This window comes from Lissotriton helveticus, chromosome 4_1 (assembly GCF_964261635.1).
Source record: "Lissotriton helveticus chromosome 4_1, aLisHel1.1, whole genome shotgun sequence".
Classification (NCBI taxonomy): domain Eukaryota; kingdom Metazoa; phylum Chordata; class Amphibia; order Caudata; family Salamandridae; genus Lissotriton; species Lissotriton helveticus.
Genome location: NC_136063.1, coordinates 1,919,474,224 through 1,919,493,537, shown reverse-complemented (window position 1 = coordinate 1,919,493,537; position 19,314 = coordinate 1,919,474,224). Strand labels below are relative to the sequence as shown.

General features: G+C 49.7%; 1 pseudogene; it reads right to left on the bottom strand.

Moving 5' to 3' along the window:
* Positions 1-3,265: 3,265 nt before the first annotated feature.
* Positions 3,266-5,508, bottom strand: LOC144828237 (syncytin-B-like; annotated as a pseudogene).
* Positions 5,509-19,314: the final 13,806 nt, after the last annotated feature.

Genomic DNA, 19,314 nt, shown 5'->3' with positions numbered 1-19,314 from the left:
GGCTCGGCAGCAGGCGTGGGTCCGGCCGGCATTGAGTGCGTTGAGAGTGGCGGCGTCGTAGGTCAGTCGGGTCGTCTTGCCTCGGCGGGGAGGGCCAGAGGTCTTGGCGCTGGGCGCGGGCCAGGCGCGGACGGGCTTACCTTTGGCGCTCCTTCGGCGCTCAATCGGTGCTCCCGCTGCGCGCGTCCGCTGCGCGGTCGCTCTGGGGGCGTCATAAGTAAGGAGCCGGGAGGGAGGAGCAGCTGGGTGGCGGGAGCAGGGCGGCGAATGGAATCACAGGGGGGCGGGGCCGCAGGGAGGCAGCGGCGGGAAATTCCAAGAAGCAGCGGGCAGCGGGAAATTCCCAGGAGCAGCGGGAAATTCCCAGGAGCAGCGGGCAGCGAGCGAAGGAATCTGCAGGCAGGAGGCGGCAAAGGCAGGCAGGAGCGGCAGCAGTGAGTGGGGCGACCAAGCCCTGTGGAGGGCTGAGCAGTCACACCAGACAGAATCCTAGTGGCAAACCCAGACACTGCTATGTCCTTTGAGGTGACATATCAGGCGCGCGTCTTATCTGACTATTCCCCTGTTGCTTGCGTGATTGACTGGGGGGCCCCAGCTCGTCGCCCCCGGACTTGGAGATTACCGGCAGAGGTGCTCGAGGTCCCGGAAGGGAAGCAACACATAGAATCTGCCATAATCGACTGTCGACCTAAATTGGGAGGGACCTAACTTGTCACAGGCTACGAAGTGGGAGGCGCGGTGGTGAGAGGGGCCTGCTTGGGTCTCACAATTGGGGTCCGTCGGCAACTCCAACAAGAGCTACAAGACGGAGAACAATGCCTCCTAGAGGCACAGACTCATGACGCTCCAGATGCAGCGGATGGGGCTAGGGAACACGTCCTCCGGGAGCGCGTACATGACATTTGGGACAGACTTGACAAATACACCCTTAAACTATATAAACAATGCCTCCATAGGGAGGGGGATAAATCGAGCCGTTTGTTGGCCTGGGTTCTCTGATGAGAACAGGCCCCTGACGCGATCGTGACTCTGCGGGAGCTCAATGGAGGACTGGTCCACTCAGAGGTGGGACTACTGCGAGTGCTGAAATCCCACTTACAAATAGCATATACCGCAGACCCAGCTGTTGGTGTGTCAGCTTATCTCCCATACCTGCCCGAACTGACTCTTCGGTCTATCCCTGAATCAGCAAAGAAAAATCTAGAAGAGCCCCTTACACTGGGGGAGGTGACCTCCGCGCTGCGATGCTTACCAAGAGCTAAGTCCCCGGGGAGTGCCGGGTACCCTCCTGAGTTCTATTATGCATTTGTGGGCACGCTTCCCCGCCTCCTCTTACAGGTGTATCTTGAGGCCTTTCAGCGAGGGATGCGCATTAGCCCTCATCCTACCGACCGATTACGATGATTAACACGGATGTTAAAATTCTGTGTAAGTTCTTGGCAACCCATTTAAGCCCATACATGCCGCATTTGGTACATGAGGACCAATGTGGTTTTATACAGGGTAGAAACACGGCTATGAATCTGCACAGGCTTCATCATGTAATGCATGAAGTACGCGGTCTGGAGGAACAGCTGGCACTGGTCTCCATCGTCCTTGCCAAGGAATTCGATATGGTGGACTGGGGGTACCTTTTGGAGGTCCTACGAGCCGTGGGCCTGGGACCCAACTTCTGTCGTTGGATTCGCACACTGTACATGGAACCCCGCGCGAGGGTTAAACTTGGGGGCGTGTGCTCAGAAGACTGGCAGCTCAGTAGGGGCACTCATCAGGGGTGTCCCCTTTCACCTCTATTGTTCGCCCTGGCCATAGAGCCTTTTGAGGTACGGATCGGGGTGGAAATGGATCAGTGGGGCATTAGAGTGGACAACACAAGCCACATTATCTCCCTATATGCCGATGATGCCCTGTTTTATTTAGCCTCTCCCTGGGACACATTACCTGAACTGCTGCGTCAAGTGGACAGATCTGGTGAGGTGTCTGGATTGCGGCTTAATCGGAACAAGTCATTGTTTTTCCATTGGGTGAACTAACCTCGGTACCCCTAGAAGATCTTCCGGACCTGGGGCTGCGCTGGGAGTGGGAGAGTTTCCAATACTTAGAGATACAGGTGGCGCCAGCGGATACACAGGTGTTGACCAGGAACATAGACCAGGTAATTACGTCCCTACAGCGCTTTGTGACTTTTTGGAACACCCTTCCACTGTCATTGATGTGTAAGGTGGCCAGCTCTAAGATGGTGATGCTGCCCAAGACCTTATATACTCTCCAGAACTCACTATGCCCATTACTGGCGCAAGTCCTCAAGACCCTGAATATCATTCTCACTACCCTGCTCTGGGCAGGTCGGCACAGTAGGGTAGCCCTTAGCACTATTATGTGTAGTTATGAGGAGGGCGGCCTGGAAGGTCCGCTCTTTGGTTTATATCACTACACCGCCCAATTACAACCGGCAGCGCACTGGCCAACTGACGCAGACAACTGTGAGAAACGCCTGCTGTCGGGCAGGGTGGATACCCTGGCACTCCAGGGGGCGCTGATGCGGGGCATGGGAGCGGACGCGACTCACCCCTATCTGGTGAGACATACAGCCGACATGTGGCAGCGGTTTGTGGAGAAGGTTTTAAGGAAAGCCCCATTGCATAGGGAGCTACAAATCTGGATACTGGCACCATTCACTGATATGGGAAGACACATGTCCTTTCAATCCTGGAGGGAGGGTGGTTCCAAAGTTCTTGCCGACCATTTTCCTAATGAAACTGTCGGGAAAAAATCCTTTTTAAGCCATGCAAATCATTTAATCACCACATCTGCAACAAAAGAGAGTACAAAATGGTGTATTGCACATGCCAGGCTAATTCGACTAGGAGAGTGATGTGCTATGAGTGAAGCACAAGTCAGTCTCAACTAACATACACTTCAAGTCTACTTCTTATAATACTAATCTTGGAATAGATCCATATTTAATACAATGTTCACAATAGAAAAAGCTTCCTGCTTTTCCGCTCTGTGTCACCCAGATTACATACATTTATTTAAAGAACAGCTCTTTCCTGCTGTTTGTGACTTCTCACGCCAAACTAACAGACTACAATGGGAAACATTCTTGCTGCTCTGAATTTCCTGTTATCTATCCTAGGCAGGACGTTCTCAGCTCGAATACAATGAAGAGGAAAAAACACAAACCAAATCGCATTTAGACCTTTTTTTGAAAGCAGGCCTTAGGTCATTTCCAGATACAATTGTGCAACTTTAACATGCACGTTTAAACAGCATTATACATTTTATCAGTCTTTACATAATATTTCACAGTGTGTGGGCATGTGACAGATAAAACTGAATAATTAGGTCGTAAATCTAAATTAGGGTTTTGATTCCTTTTTTTCCCCTTTCTAGTCGATTCTTCGACTACTTCCTCACTACCCCTGTGCATTTCTTCCAATTCTATATTTTGCATCTCTTTATTGCTCCTTATAGGGAACATACCTCCCACTTTAGCTGTAAACCTCTTGCAACATGCTAGGATAACCTGAAATACTAGGCACATCAATAGCAGCAGAACTATTACAGGCTACAAGGCCTTAGACAACCCCGACATCCAGGACGGCACCCATTCAAATGAGCCGGTGAACCACTCATCTGGAGTACCCCCCTCTTCCTTCATCTGTGTATGCAAATTATGCAAAGTCAATATGGCCTGAGTTAGATTTCCTTCATCTTCATCATTCGCCGGTATGAAAGTGCAGCATACTGAATTAAGTTTTTTACATACTCCTCCTTCGATTGCTATCATTAAGTCCAAAACATATCTGTTTTCCATCACCATAACTCTGATTGAACGCAGCTCTTCTTTAATTGCATTAAAGCCATCTTCAGTAGCATTTATGGCCTTCATCAGCTCCCAGCGGGTGATCTGAACCCAGTGAGCAGTTGCTTTTGCTTGAAAGAGAGGTATCAGACTTCCCAAAAATGTTTGGGCATCATTGAACAACCTATACTCTTTGGGCACATCCTGCCACACTGAAGTTCCAAAGTACTCAGCCATCCTTTTTCTTCTGTGATGATGCAGCAAAGTTGATTCTTTACTCAGGGAATGCAAATGTAAATCTTTTATTTCTTTTGCTGGTATTACCATAGATGGAGTATGTAAAGTCACCAAAGTGAAGATTCCGCTTCAGTTGGGGGGTAATTGAGTGTATATTCGAGCTCCACACTGCCAGTATAAATCCATAAGGCTGGAGGTACCGCCCTGCATATGAGCATTGTAAATAGTTGAACTGCAATTGAGATTCTGTCCCACTTTAACAATCCCATTTCCCTGAAAGCAAAGAGAAAATCTCATTAGTTTCACAGGATGACGTTTAGTTCCAGTCCATGTATATCTCTGTATGTTTTCATCCCATACTTGCTGACATGATGCTTTTATATCATCAAATCTCAAAGGATTTTTTGTTTCTTTGCCATTCCATAAAGATACGGCCCTACATGAAAACCTAGCTCCAGTAAACCATGTATTATTGGCAAATACTGATGCTTCAATACTTAATACTGGCCTAGCTGCGCAATCTGGGGGCAGTGGCTTGGCAGAATAATTAATACAGGTGGATGGTGGATTAGATCTCCCTGGAACACCTCGTTCCAATACGGCTTCCTCCCAATTTGCATAACTATATTTCTGCCCTTCTCCTTTCATTCTGGATATCTCTTTCATTATCTCTGTTTTATCTGTCAACATTTGCAAAATTTCAGGGGTTGTATCAAATCTGGTTGCATTAACTCTGTCGGTCATATGACTAACATGTGTTGGCTGTAACTGTACTTTTATCCTACACAAGAAAAGATGCAATAAACACTTTGTCATATTAACAGGCACTTCTTTAGGATACACTAAAGGTGGTGTTTCTATGGCATGGGCAATAAGAGAACATACATAACAACTATCATTGTGTGTATTGGTACCTATATCATGCATGCTTTTCAACCACAAATTATCAAATAGAGAATCATGCAGAGGATGTATATCTGTTTCATTCAAAACAGCTCTGCGAAAGCTTAATACTTCTTCCCTATGGGTAGGATCTTTTGGATCTACATAACACATAATACAATAGCAAATTATCAGAGTAATAATCCTAATCACTGAACTCATTATAATACTATGAAAAATATAATTTAGCTGTTTCTTCATTTTATAATTTGTTCTTGGACCATTTCCTCCTCCACTCCTTGTGGGAGTGAGGCCAAAAATGGAATAATGTCCATTACCTGCATCCAGTTCCGCATCCCCTCCACTTTTACTGCTGTTGGCGTGCTCTGTGTTACTTGGTAGGGGCCTAGAAACTTAGGACCCTTCCATGTCCTCACAAAGATGTGCACGAAGACCCAGGAACCGATGCTGATGGCTGTAGACAAGGGCAGGGGTGGTGCAGTACTGTTGGCCTGTTGCAGCTGAACTTGTTTAGAATAAACCTGTACAGATTTTGTTAAGGCAGACATGTATGCATTCATTTCTTGCCAAACACTTTCTGATGCAGGCCATCAGAACAAATCATTTGATTTTGTTTAAAAGAAAAATTAGAATGCCTGGAGGCGTGGCTTGGACAGCAAGCATGGCGGACGCAGCCTAGTGGATCTCCGTCCTCGCCAGCCGACTATCCGGCGAATTATCCTGTTCCCCCGCATCGCACAACGGCCCCGAGAGTAGCGCTTGGTGCAGGGAGTAGCGGAGCCCACATCGGTGCCTTTTGGGCCGATTTAGCGCACCTGGAGACGAGTGAGGGCGGGGGGACGTTGTGCGGCCTTGGCGGCTCCTGGAAGCTGGGACGCTCGAGTTTCGCGACCCCGGGAAGCATCGCGCAGAGGCGGCCAAGACCAGGCTGACAGGCGGCAGACAGGCAGCGACGGAGGGCCGCGTCTGGCCCTGTGCATCTTGGGGACACCTTGGCCTACACCTGGGGTGCCCTGATCTTGCTGCAGCGACCCTGTGAGAGACAGTGGAGCAACGAGTCCCGACTGGAGGACGGAAAACGAGCTGTCGGAGCAGAGCAACTCGGCGTGGGCCCCTCCTTCCTCCTTGGCCCCGGTGAGGTGAAAGACTGAGTGCAGGAGTGGTGGTAATCCTGGGAGGTCGATCGGCGGTGTGGAGGCCTAGAGCGGACCTCGATTTTCGCGACGCCCAGCAGCGGAGGAGGCCGGCCGGACGCCATCGTGGGGCCTGACTGGCCCAAGCATTGACGCGGAGAGCCCTGCAGAGCGACTGGGAGGCGGGAGTCCCGGTGGCCAAACAATTCAGGTACGGGACAGGGGGGCCCCCTGGACAGTAGCGGGAGGATCAGCGACACACCAGAGGAGGGTCGGCGGTGGCAGAGATCGGGCTGGGGGGCTCCGGGGCCCCGTGTGTGCATGCTGCTGCCGGGCCTAGACCTCGAAGGGCGCAATAGGGGCCAATAGACACTGTGGTGAGATACCTGGCCCGTTTGCTCGGCGGTCAGACCGGACCGCGGTGGGCCCCCGGCGTGGAGGCATAGTGGGCGGTGATCCGACAGTGCCCGCGGGGCAGCCTAAGACTCTGGTGCAGTACACCTATCATGACCCGCGGGGCAGGAGGCGGCGGGGGAGGCCCTAAGCAGGGACCCATTGACAAGTATACGGGGCCGGGGGGCAGTGTGGGGGCCTCGGGCGGCTCCCAGGCAGCCGGGCCAGACAATGCAGCACTAATGGCAGCTATCACCCAATCCCGGGACGCGTTGGACGCCAAAATTGGGGCGGTGGGTTCGGATGTTACGCTCCTTCGTCAGGACCTGCGGAATGCGGTCTCCCGCATCACAGAAGTTGAAACCCGGATATCTGGAGTAGAAGATGATGTAGTGACCCTCAAACGCAAAGTGGCTGCCCTAGAATCCACGCAGAAGGGCCTGGCGCTTCGGGTGGAGGACGCAGAAGGACGCGCCAGGCGCAACAACCTCCGCTTTGTAGGACTACCTGAAGGCTGTGAGAAGGGAGATATGGAGGGCTTCCTAACGCGATGGATTGAGAGCTGGGTCCCGCCTGAAACCTTGTCCAGATGCTTTGTTATAGAACGGGCACATCGGGCCCTGATGCAAAAACCGCCGGAGGGAGCGAGGCCGCGGCCGGTGATTGCGAAGCTTCTCAATTACCACGACAGGGATGTGATCCTTAAACAGGCCAGAGTGTAAGAACCCCTGCGATATGAAAATCACACGATTTTGATCTTTCCAGACTATACTCGCTTGGTGCAACAGCAGCGCCAGTCCTTTACAGCGGCCATGGCCCGGCTACGCGACCTGAAGATACAGTATGCACTTCTCTATCCGGCCCGCCTGAGAGTTTCAATCTCGTACGCACTTCTTTGATCGCCCAGAGGATGTATTTCTATGGACAGATTAAATTAGACCGGTAAAAGTGCACTCTCCTACGGGGCGAGATTCTGACTCCTCACATGATGATGCGCAGACGAGATCCTCCCGACGTAAGGACAATTGGAGATCCCGCTCCCGACAGCGGTCTGTATCAAGCACAGCTTTGTATGTTGGTGGGGAGAGCGAAGTGCTTGAGCCAGATACGGGACCAAATGAGTGCATGAGGGGCGGTTGTGGATCGGGGGGAGTGAACGGGCGGGGGGGTTCCTTTCAGGTAAGGGTGGGTGGGAGTGGATGTTGGGCGAGTTAACCACAGTTATGGGGATCCATTGGTGGGGTGGGTTGTCGGCCTCACGTTGGAGGCAGAAGCCGCGCTGCACCACGACAGGTACTTCATTGTTTTATGAGGTATGGGTGGGGAGGGGGGGGAGTTCTGGGGAGTTGGAGAATGTTGCCTTGGGGGGGGACTGCACGGCTCTGATGCGATCGGGATGGTGGCTGGTAGCACACACAGATAGCGAGTGTCATGTAAATGTAAATGTACAGGAATTTTATATGGCGCAAATCACCAAGCGGTTTCTAAGCGCTTGCTTAGGGAACCCGTCCTGGTATTCCCCTGTGAGATAACCCCAGCAGGGTATCCGCAAGGTGAAAGCCAGGCATCCCGCCGCGAGGGGCCGTTGTGGAGATTAAGCAAGCTATTGCCCAGAGTCGCAGAGTGTGAACCCGTGAATCGAGTAGGCACCGGAGCGAGAATTGTCGAGTCCATGGACATTTTAGGACTCAAGACCCCGCCGAGCCAGGAATTGAACCCTGGTTGCGGACTGACCTCGGCTTCCAGGTCTGCCTCCTCTAACCAGTGAGCCACACTTCTCCTGGTTGCGACAGGTCCTTGATGTCGACCCTGGATAGAGGGGCCGTTGGGCCTGGGGCCACACTTCGGGTCCTTAGCTGGAATGTAAGGGGAGTGTTGGACAAGATTAAGCGGGGAGCGGTTCTGAAACAGGCTAAAAGAGTGGGGGCTGATGTTGTCATGCTGCAGGAAACGCATCTCCTGGGGACTAAGGCATTATGCCTCCAGCGCTTTGGCTATAGTCAGGTTTTCCACGCTGGTTTTGCCAGAGGATCCAGAGGTGTGGCTGTCCTGGTGCACCGCAGGGTCTCTTATGTACACTCCGCTCACTGGCGAGACCCGCAGGGCAGATACATCTTTATTCAGGGTACACTTGGAGACGAGGAGGTAGTGTTTGGCTGCGTGTATCCTCCGCCCCCCTTGCAGTGGTCCTTGGTTGAAAAGATATTAGCAGTGTGGGCGGAAATCCCGAATGGGTTGGCTGTCATTGGGGGGGACTGTAATGATGTGATGGATCAGGCGCGCGACAGGTACAGGCCCGGGGGGGGGGGGGACAGTCGCATCCGGGCATACCAAATTACCAAATTACATGACATGACCCGGAATCTGGGATGGGTGGACACATGGAGATATATACGAGGCGCACAGCGTGAATACACCTTCCTTTCGGCAGTCCATCGTTCATTCTCGAGGTTGGACTATATCTTCGTCCCAGTAGCAGTTCAGTGTAGGGTGGAGGCCGCGGATATCTTGTCGCGGGGACTGTCTGATCACTCTCCGGTGGCGGCCACGATTAGTTTGGACCGCAGGAAGCAGCAGTTTCGTTGGCGCCTGTCAGTTTGGCACCTACAGTTGGGGGATTACCAGGCCCACATGCGAAAAGCCATAGCACAATATCTGGCTGAGAATACTGGCACCGTGGCGACTAAGGCGACGCTCTGGGAAGCCATGAAGCCCACGTTGAGGGGCATAGATATAGCGTGGTGTGTGGCAGCCAAGAGGCGCCGCAGGGAGGCTCTCGATCAGGCGGAGGCGACAATATGGGATCTAGAGCGGCAAAGTGGTCCAGAAGGGGAAGGCAGAGCGCTGGAACAACTGCTGTTAGCGCAACAGTCCTACGCTTCATTGCTACTAGACGAGGCGCGGCAGATGTGGCTGGCAACCCGCAGCAGGGTATACCAGTGGGGGGATAAGTCTGGGACGATGTTGCACAGGTTGTGCCAGAGCCAGTTCCAAACCCAGACCCCTCCGAGAATGCTAGATGGGTCTGGCGCCCTGATAACCGATCCCATGTCACTTTCGGAAGGCTTTGCGAATTATTATGCCGCCCTGTACTCCCAGCACGAATGCATTGGTGAGGACTTGATTGACAAGTTTATAGCGGACCTACCTCCGCGGGCTCTTTCAGACGAAGCCCGCGATTGCCTGGACAGACCTCTGACGGAGGACGAGCTGGGGACCGCTCTTGGGGAACTGAACGCGGGGAAAGCCCCCGGCCCCAACGGCTTCCCCAGCGAATTCTTTAAGAAGTTTCATCTCCAGTTGGGAACCCACTACAGAGCAGTGGTGGAGGAGGCGCGGGAACTTGGCTACATGCCCCAGGACTGGAGACACGCTGAGGTGGTGGTCTTTCACAAACCCGGTCGACCTCCCGAGGAATACGCATCGTATCGCCCGATCTCCTTGTTAAATGTGGAGGCCAAAGTCTTGGCTAAGGCTCTGGCCAACAGATTGTTGCCATACATCTCCGATCTCATACATCCGGACCAAGCCGGCTTTATGTCCAAACGGGCTACGTGGCACAATATTCGGCGGGCCAACGTCGCGGTTGCGGCGATTCGGTCCTCCGGGATGCAAGCGGCGCTGTTCCTGGCGGATATGGACAGAGCGTTTGACTCCCTCAGCTGGGCATACCTCTTCTCCCTACTACCGCGGCTGAATTTGGGGCCGGTTTTCTTGTCATATGTGAAGCTGCTCTATACCGACCTTACGGCCTCGGTTCGGGTGGCGGGGGCCGTGTCATCGACTTTCCCCATCCGGAGGGGCACCAGACAGGGCTGCCCCCTCTCGCCCTACTTATTCGCCCTGGCTATGGAGCCCCTGGCCGCCTGGGTCCGAATCGACGCGCAGATGAGGGGTTTGAGTGGTCGGGCGACCTTTCTGACCGCATTGCACTCTATGCGGACGAAGTTCTGTTTTTTCTCACGGACCTCAATAGGTCTGGGCCCCGCCTCTTGCGCATCCTACAGATCGTTGGTGAGACGTCGGGCTTATACATGAACCCACGTAAATCTACTCTCTGGGTGCTGGGAAGGGGTCCACCGGTCGGAGACTGGGCCGCAGAGCTCCAGAAGGCCGCTGGCGGAATTAAATATCTAGGGGTGTTCCTGACCGAGATCCCAGCTATTGCCTGGGAGCGCAATGTGGTGCCGGTCTGGGAACGGACCCGGGCGGACATTAAGGTGTGGTCCCGTATGCCGCTGACCATCTATGGCAGATCGGCCATCTTCAAGATGGTGGCCCTGCCCAGGCTGTTATATCAATTGCAGAATCATCAATACCCGATCCAACCCGCATGGTTTCAGCGAGTGAACACGGTCCTGGGACAGTTTCTCTGGGAGAGTGGCTCTGTAAGGGTGGCGCTGCGCACGTGCTTTCGTTCCACATACGGAGGGGGGCTGGCGACCTCCGACGTTCTCTCCTATTACCAGGCGTCCCATTTACTAGTCCTGAATGATTGGTGGTATGGGGACAGGGGAGACCCAGCCTATGCGCTGGAGCGACTACTAATGAAACCGCACACACTGCACACGCTGCTATACGCGCCAAAGATACACGGGGCCTTGCCGGTGGCGACGCAGGTTGTGTTCGACGTTTGGCGGCGAGCGCTGAGGCGAATGGGATGGTGGCGGACTCTGACCGAGGAGACTCCCCTCTGGCGCAATGGCCGCCTCCCGGGCCTGGCTTCCTTGGCGGGATTTGCGGGATGGGACGCCGTCGGCATTTCTAGGTTGGGGGATGTCATGGCCGGGACGACGCTTAAAACATTCCAGGAGCTACGAGTAGAATATGACATGCCACATACGCAATTCTTCCGCTACCTGCAGTTCCGACATGCCCTGGCTCCGAATGTGGCGGGTCTAATGTCCCTCCCTGAGTTTAGCCCCTTAGAGGCCTGAGTCTTTATGGGTGAGCTGGCTACTAAAAAGATTTCCCGCATTTATCAATCCCTGATCATACATTGCTCCTCTGACTTATGCTCCCTTAAGGAGAAATGGGAAGTGGATGTTGGGCCGCTGGAGGAGGAGGATTGGAATGAGGCGCTGGCGAGCTCTAGAGGCGCGGCCATTTCGATCCGGCTCCGGCTGATTCAATTCAAATACTTCCACAGAGTGTACTATACGCGGAAGAGGTTGTGGAGGGCGGGACTCATTGCGGCCCCGGAGTGTACCAGATGTGGGAGTGAGGAGGGTACTTTCCTTCATACAGTGTGGAGCTGTGGGCGACTGAATAGGTTCTGGTGTGGGGTCTGGAATGGATTGGATGAGGCACTGGGCTGGGTGCTCCCGCGCACGCCACGCTTGGGTCTGCTGCATGTGCTGGAGGGAGTGGGGGGCAACCTGTATAAAAGACATTTGCTACTCTTGGGACTAACAATAGCCACGCGAGACATAGCGAGGGTCTGGAAGGATCCACAGCCCCCGTCACTCCTTGTTTGAAAAAGAGGCCTTGACTTCTGTATGGGGATGGAAAGGCCCATATTTCTGGCCCGTGGTTGCCCCAGCAAACACTACAAGATATGGAAGAGGTGGGCTGAATACAGGGGTCTTTGGCTAGAGCCGCCGACAGAGCGGGATCCGGATCTTGGCGTATGATTGAACTCGCTGATTGGATGGGTGTGCGAGAGTGACGTGAACGATCGAAGGCCGTGCGGGGGGAGGGATCGGGGTCGGGGGGAGGGGGGTAGTTGGGGGTGGGCTCGGGGGGTTGGGTGGGGGGACTTGTTTACTGTGATTGTTCCCTTTGTTTGACTACGAAGATGTGACGGATTGCATTCCTGTACAAATGTATTGATATCTCGCAGATACCTCTGGGGTACAGAGATCTGTGGCTCCTTATGTGATCTGTCAATAAAATCTGTTTTGAAAAACAAAATTAGAATGCCTACCTGTTACGATTTGGTGAGGGGTCAAATGATGATCTTTTGAAGGGGCATTTCTAAATGCATACAGAGCAAGGGGAAGGCAGTAAAGCCAATTCTTTTTCAATGTCTCACAAATTTTTGACACTTTGCTTTTCAATAAGCCATTCATCAACAATTCCATTACTCTCTGGGTGGTAAACTGAGGTAAACTGGTGTTCCACTCCTAATAGTGTAGTAATTTGCTGAAATACTGTGTTAGCAAAGTGTTTTCCATTATCACTGCGAATCGCCACCGCCGGAACGCCCCACCTAGGTATGACCTCTCTCACCAGGAATTTCGCTGCCTGGTCAGCATCACACCACCACTAACAAATACCTATATCCATTACATTTTTGGATCATATCGACAAAATCTATGTGTAACTCTATGAAAGGACCTATTGGTCTTGGAATGGAGGATGAAGGCATTTTTGGTTACCTTTAGACCTTTAGACTACTGATAACACACATTACATGAAGCTAGAAATACATCAACTAATGGTCCTAGATTAGGGATAAACCACCTTTTATTTAATTCATCCATCATTACTCTTTTAGAATTGTGTGTTGGTAAATGAAGTTGTCGAAGGGCTGTTTTAAGTAATGACTGAGGCATTATAACTTTACCTGAAGTTGCTGATCTATAAAGAAGATCTGGAAATCCAGTCACTCCTCCCCCCTTGATTTCCAGAGATCTTTCTCATGTTGTGGCACTGCATTTTGAATGTCTAATAATGCCTCTGTAGAAATATTCTCATAGTGTATCTCAACCTCATCATCTGCATCTAAAGTGAGCATACTGCATGTTTTCATTGCATATAAACTAGCTTCCTTTGCTGCTGTATCAGCAGCTTCATTTCCCTTAGACAACAAATCTGTTCCTTTTGTGTGTGCCTGGCACTTAATCACTGCTACTTGACATGGTATTTGCAATGCAGCAATAAGGTCAGCTAAAAGATGTTGATGTGCTACTGGTGTCCCATCAGATTTAAGAAATCCTCGCCTTTCCCATCTCTTTAGCCCTGAGTGAACTGTGGAAGCTACAAATGCTGAATCAGTGTATATTGTTACTGGCTGATCCTGACAAGCCTGTAGGGCCGTTATCAATGCTTTTTTTTTATAATTCTTTTTATTGAAAATGAACATACATCAGCAAAAAATACATTACAGGGGATTGTTCACCTTGCAAACTTCAAAGAAGATGGTTAAATGATATCCACAATGTACACAGGAGAGGAACCTCACTGGGAGAGGTGGTCGTCCTGAGCAGCATTCCGGGGTGGAACACAAATCTCCCCCCGGTAGCGACTCCAAGGGCCCCAGACCAACGACCATTTCCTAGGGTACCCCCTAGCAAGATACACTGTTTTTTCCCTAAACATGCACCAATCTAAATTGCTTTCCCAAGCTTCCAGGATAGGTGATTGAGTGGCCCCCACAATTGAGCAATGCTAAGGTGGCCCATTGCGTCTGAGAGGAGTTAAGGTCTGTGGGTTCCCATATGTTCAAGAGGCACCTCAGTGCCTCAGGGCGAAGGGAGACACGCAGTACTTTGCTGATTATGTCATGCACTTTGAGCCAATAGGTGTTAATATGGGTACACTCCCACATGATGTGCATGAATGTGCCAGTAAGACCACATTGCCAATTGAATATTCCAGTGTCCGCCAACCTCATGCTCACCAATCGAGGCCCTGTGATATAAATCCTGTGCATGATCTTCAGCTGGACTAATCTCAAGCGTGCTGGAATTGACACTACTCTGGGGGATGACACCTCTGTCTGCCAATCTTCATAATCTAGTTCTATCCCATCTTGCACCCACCTGTCCCTCAACGCCCGGAGCGGGTCTGCCATGTGGTTGATTAGTTTTTTATGGATTAACAAGATTGTCTTTTCAGAGAGGTGGCCGTCTAGAACTCTGTCCTCCAATGGAGAGGCCTCTGGGGGATCAGTGCCCCTGGGAAGAGAGGACTTAAGTGAGTGTTGAACTTGGACATAATGAAAATATTCCGCATCTGCCAGCTCATATTACTTCTGTAATTCCTCAAAGGACTTAAACACCCTTCTCCCACACATCCCTGGTGGTAGAATTTCCAATAAGGTCTCATCTGACAAATCCCTAAGTCTTCCAGAGATTGCCAAGTTTCTCGGAATCCTAAAGTGGAGTGGCTAATGTTAGCTTGTGCCTCTATCCCCAAGAACCGGTGGCATCATGCCAGATCTGAACGGCGTGCTTCGTAGGGCCTGTCAGAGTTTGTTTCTTTGGTTGGGAGTACAACGCCCTGCTGTAGTTTCCCCCCGGGAGGAGCCACCTGTCCATGGCGTAGCCAGGATCATCTATGCAGCCGTACGTACCATGGTTAATTGCCGCCAGCTGGAAGGCCTATAGTACTTTCTGATGTCTGGGAGACTGATGCCCCATCGTACCAATTTAACAATAACTTATTTAGTGCAATACAAGGTCTGCCATCCCAGAGCAGGTCCCTCTGCGTTATCAATACTATTAATTCAGCCACTTGGGCTGAGTTTTGGGAAGGCAAGGGTAAGAGGTGCAATGTGTGTAAGGTATAATCAGTATGTGTACCAATAGCCTCAACAACAGCTGCACCTGTATGTCTTTTACCTATCTCCTGGTCTATCCATGAGGAACCATCAATAAACAATTGTCGGCCATCAGACAAGGGGCCCTGATGTGCCAAGTGATCGTCCTCCTCCAATGTTGCACTACAGTCATGATCAGTGGGCTCCAGTGGGTGCACTAAAAAAGTTGCAGGGGTGACTGAGTCAACCCGCTTAATGCAGATAGAAGGGTTTGACAGTATTACTTCATAACCTGTTGCTCTTTGAGTGGTCAGTGTACTTTTACTTTTCTGCAGCACAGCAAATAGAGAGTGCTCAACATACAATGTTACAGGGCATCCTGCTGTAATAGTACTACTCTTTCCTACTGCAAAAGCTGCTGCTGCAAGCGCTCGCTCACAAGGAAAGTGACCTTCCATTACTGGATCCAATAGTCCACTAAAATAGGCGACGGGTTTGTGACCCATTAGGTATTTTTGAGTAAGGACTGATATCATGGAATCCTCTGTGGCAGCAAAAAACAGAAAAAATCTCTTTGTATAGTCTGGATTTCTAGCACTGGGGCTGAAGTATTGCTTCTTTCAATGTATGAAATGCACTTACACTGTCATCACTCCACTGTATGCCTGTGTTGTCAGTTTTAGCTTGCTTCATTGCATATAATAGTGGTTGTATGATGGTAGCATAATCAAATGTCTACTTACGTAAAAAATTACAAAGGCCTAGAAATTTCTGCATGTCTTTTACTGTCTTAGGCTGAGCCTGATCACGTATAGTTTGTATTCTAGAACCTGCTATCTTTTTGCCTTCTGCAGACAACACTTGGCCAAAATACAGAACTTTTTTTTGCACAAACTGTAATGTTTTCCTGTCCACTTTGTATCCCTTAGTAGCAAGTAGCGTTAGGAGATTGACAGTGTCCAGAACACATTCCGAGTCTGTTTTACTGCATATTAATAAATCATCTACATATTGCAAAACTGTAATGTCTGACTGGAAATTAAACAAATCATCTCTCAATACTCTACTAAACACAGATGGAGACTCACAATAGCCTTGTGGGAGTCTAGAGTACAGGATTTGTTCACCAACAAAACTGAAGGCTGTCAAATAATGACTGTCAGGATGTAAAGGTATACTAAAAAAAGCATTCTTTAAATCCAGCAAAGAAAATCATTTGGTGTTACTTGGTATATTAGTCAATATCACAGATGGGTCTGGCACTATGGGGTACTCTGCTAATACTACGGCATTAAGAGGGCAAAAATCCTGAACCATCCTCCAAAGTATTACAGGATAAATTGCTGTATTACAAGGCGATGGACAGGAATACATTACTCCCTGATCCTTCAGTCTTTGTATTGTCCCTCTAATACCTTCTTTTGCTTCTTTAGACAGTGTATACTGTTTTACACGTGGCACTTGTGCACCTGGCTTCAACTTGATCTTAAATGGTTCTGCAGATAGTATCAGTCCTACCTCATCTGGAGCTGATGTCCAGAGACAAGGTGGGACTGCTGCAAGTGCTTCAATATCATTGTAGTACGAAGGCACAACTGGTAACGTGGTCTGTGCACGGTAAACACACACTAACAAGGGCGCAGTGTGTGTATAAACTATCCCAATCCTGGGGGGATCATCTGAAAAGAGTTCTGTATCAGAAATGTCCCATGGTCTCAGACCAGACATAAGAAAAATCAGGACCTTTCAAATTCCTCCATCATTATCAGATGTCACCAGAGCGCCCCATCTACTGGATATGTTCATGCACTCAAGATAAAGGGTATTCACCTGTCCTAGTTCATCACCACCAGTTTGTCTCCTGAATATTAGTTTTGCTGGCAATTCCATCCATCTCCCTAAAAGTATTTCCTCTGTCTTCAGAACCATAAGTACTGCATCTGCTAGCAACTTATAATGCACTGGCTCTGCCCTACCAACCACATTTTCCTCTGGTATTCTTAGTAAATGTATCCCACATTTCGCTTGCCCTGGTATTTCACATGTCATAGATCCATCAGAAGAAAATCTTATTGGTATGTTTAATTTAGACATGAAGGGCCATATGTAGTTAAAATAGAATTTGCGATTCTGAAATTGCGATTTTCTGTGAATTGCGATTACTCAAATTGCGATTCCTTAATTGCGTATTCGCTATTAAGAATTCGCAATTCCGGGAATCAGCAATTCAGGTACAGAATGATGACATCACAGCCAGGAAGTGTGACTGCCCATGCTGCACCTGATTGCCAGCAGCTGTGTGAGAATCAGAAGCAGAGTGAGAGCCTGTGTAGAGGGTTGGAGGTTTTTGCTCAGCAACTGAAAGCAGGAGTAATGGAGTTCCAGGGGAGTGAGAAGCAGCAGGAAGAAAATCCAAGAAAGAGGATAGCCCGGTCCGCTGCCCTATACGGGGTGGAACTTTGGGGCCACAGTAAATCACAAACATTAATGTTAACCGAAAACAAATTCCTCCGAAGTATTGCAGCATTGCCAGTTAACACCCCACTGGTACCATTAAGGATGGACCTGGGTGTCTCTCCTGTGGCCGATCTTATCTCAAGCCGACCTCTGCTATACTGGCGCCGGCTTTGGAGCACTGAGGAGCTAAGAGACTACAGGGAGGAGCTCAGGCCGTTCTTACAGTTACCAGGAGCAGTTAGAAGCATACCCTGGTTATGCTTTGTGAGGGACTCTTGTAAGACTATTGGGAGAGAGGACCTCTGGGCAAAACCGGAAGAAGCATGCGCAACCACTTCGAAAAAAACTTTATACAAAATCCTGAAAGAGCACAATCTCTCGTCCTTAAGCCAAGCTTACCCTAACACAAGCTCGACTTGGGTGTTCTTGAATTTTAAAATTTCTTACTCCTTTGAACAAGCCCTGGATATTATATATCCCGCGCTGACAAGGAGGCTCTATCTTCAATTTAGATACGGCACCCTTCCGCAATTTGCACTAACAAACAAGTGGTCAGTCGACTCTTGCTATCTTTGCCCTGGGTGCCACACGGAAGAAGAAACAGAGGTCCATGTGGTCTTCTTTTGCACGGCCTATGAGAAGGCTAGGAACAAATGGATCATACAAGTATGTAGGAACCTAGGCATAAGGAACTATGTAGCCACATTAAGAATTTGAAAATCTGACACGCAACCCCTATTTGTTATTGCAATGTCTAAATTTCTTCAGGAAATGTGGAGAAAGAGAGGGCGCCTTTTAGAAATTGATGTATAGATATTATGATCATTTTGTACTTTCACCTGAAGTTGTGTCTGTTCTTATTGGCCCCCATATAAATGTTTAATAGATTTTTTAATGTCTTTTATATTAATTTATTATTTTAAATAACGGGGCCTTAAATGCTATTTTGTATTAATGCTCTAAATCTTCTGGGCTCTGTTGCTCCTGTAGTTTTTTTATTGCCACAATTGTAAACCAATCACGGATGTTTAATTCAAATCCTTGTATTTTTAATCATGTACTTTTATGACTTAAAAATTCGAAATAAAGTCATTATGAATGAATGAAGAAAGAGGATACAAACATTTTGTGAGAGGGAGCTGGAGGTCCTTACCCAGGAAATAGTAGGCCAACAAGATCTCCTTTTTGGAATAATTCACTACGTGTGCCAGAGGCAAGAAAAAGAAAAATATGAGTGACATGCAGGAAAAAGTGAATGCAATTGGCGTCACACACTGCACAGTCGAAGACCTAAGAAAAAGTTGGTATGATATGCGGCAAAGGTCGAAGGAGAGAGTGGCCACAAGATTGGCTGAGGCCAAAAAGACCAGGTGGGACGTCAACAGCACCAGACTCAATGCCCCTGGAGGAGCTGGTGGAGGGTACCCTTCAGCCTGAAAGTGTGAGTGGCATGGCTGACCTGGACAGCTCCGAACACACAGACACTGCACATGGTAAGATGCATGCTAAAACCCCCAAAACATAACCAGCCCGCTCACACCCCCAGACACCCAACCTGAGTGCAACTCCAGTACATGTCCACAAGCACACCCAGAATTGTATTATGGGAGATGTAGTCATATGCACTGATAACTGGACCAGTGAGACATAGCAAGGGGGAATAGGGATGACTCATTCAGGCAATGTTTAACACAGACAGATAGTACTAATGTGAATAGGAAATTGTAAACTTTAATGCATTACAAATGCTAGACAGGACACACAATTAATGTGTGCATTTTACTTCACAGCACCACCAACAACACAGGTAACCATGGCAGAAGGGGTGGAAACACCAGAAAATGAGGATGAGGCAGGGCAGGAGGAGCAGGGTGCAGCAAGACCGGCAGACCCTGCGC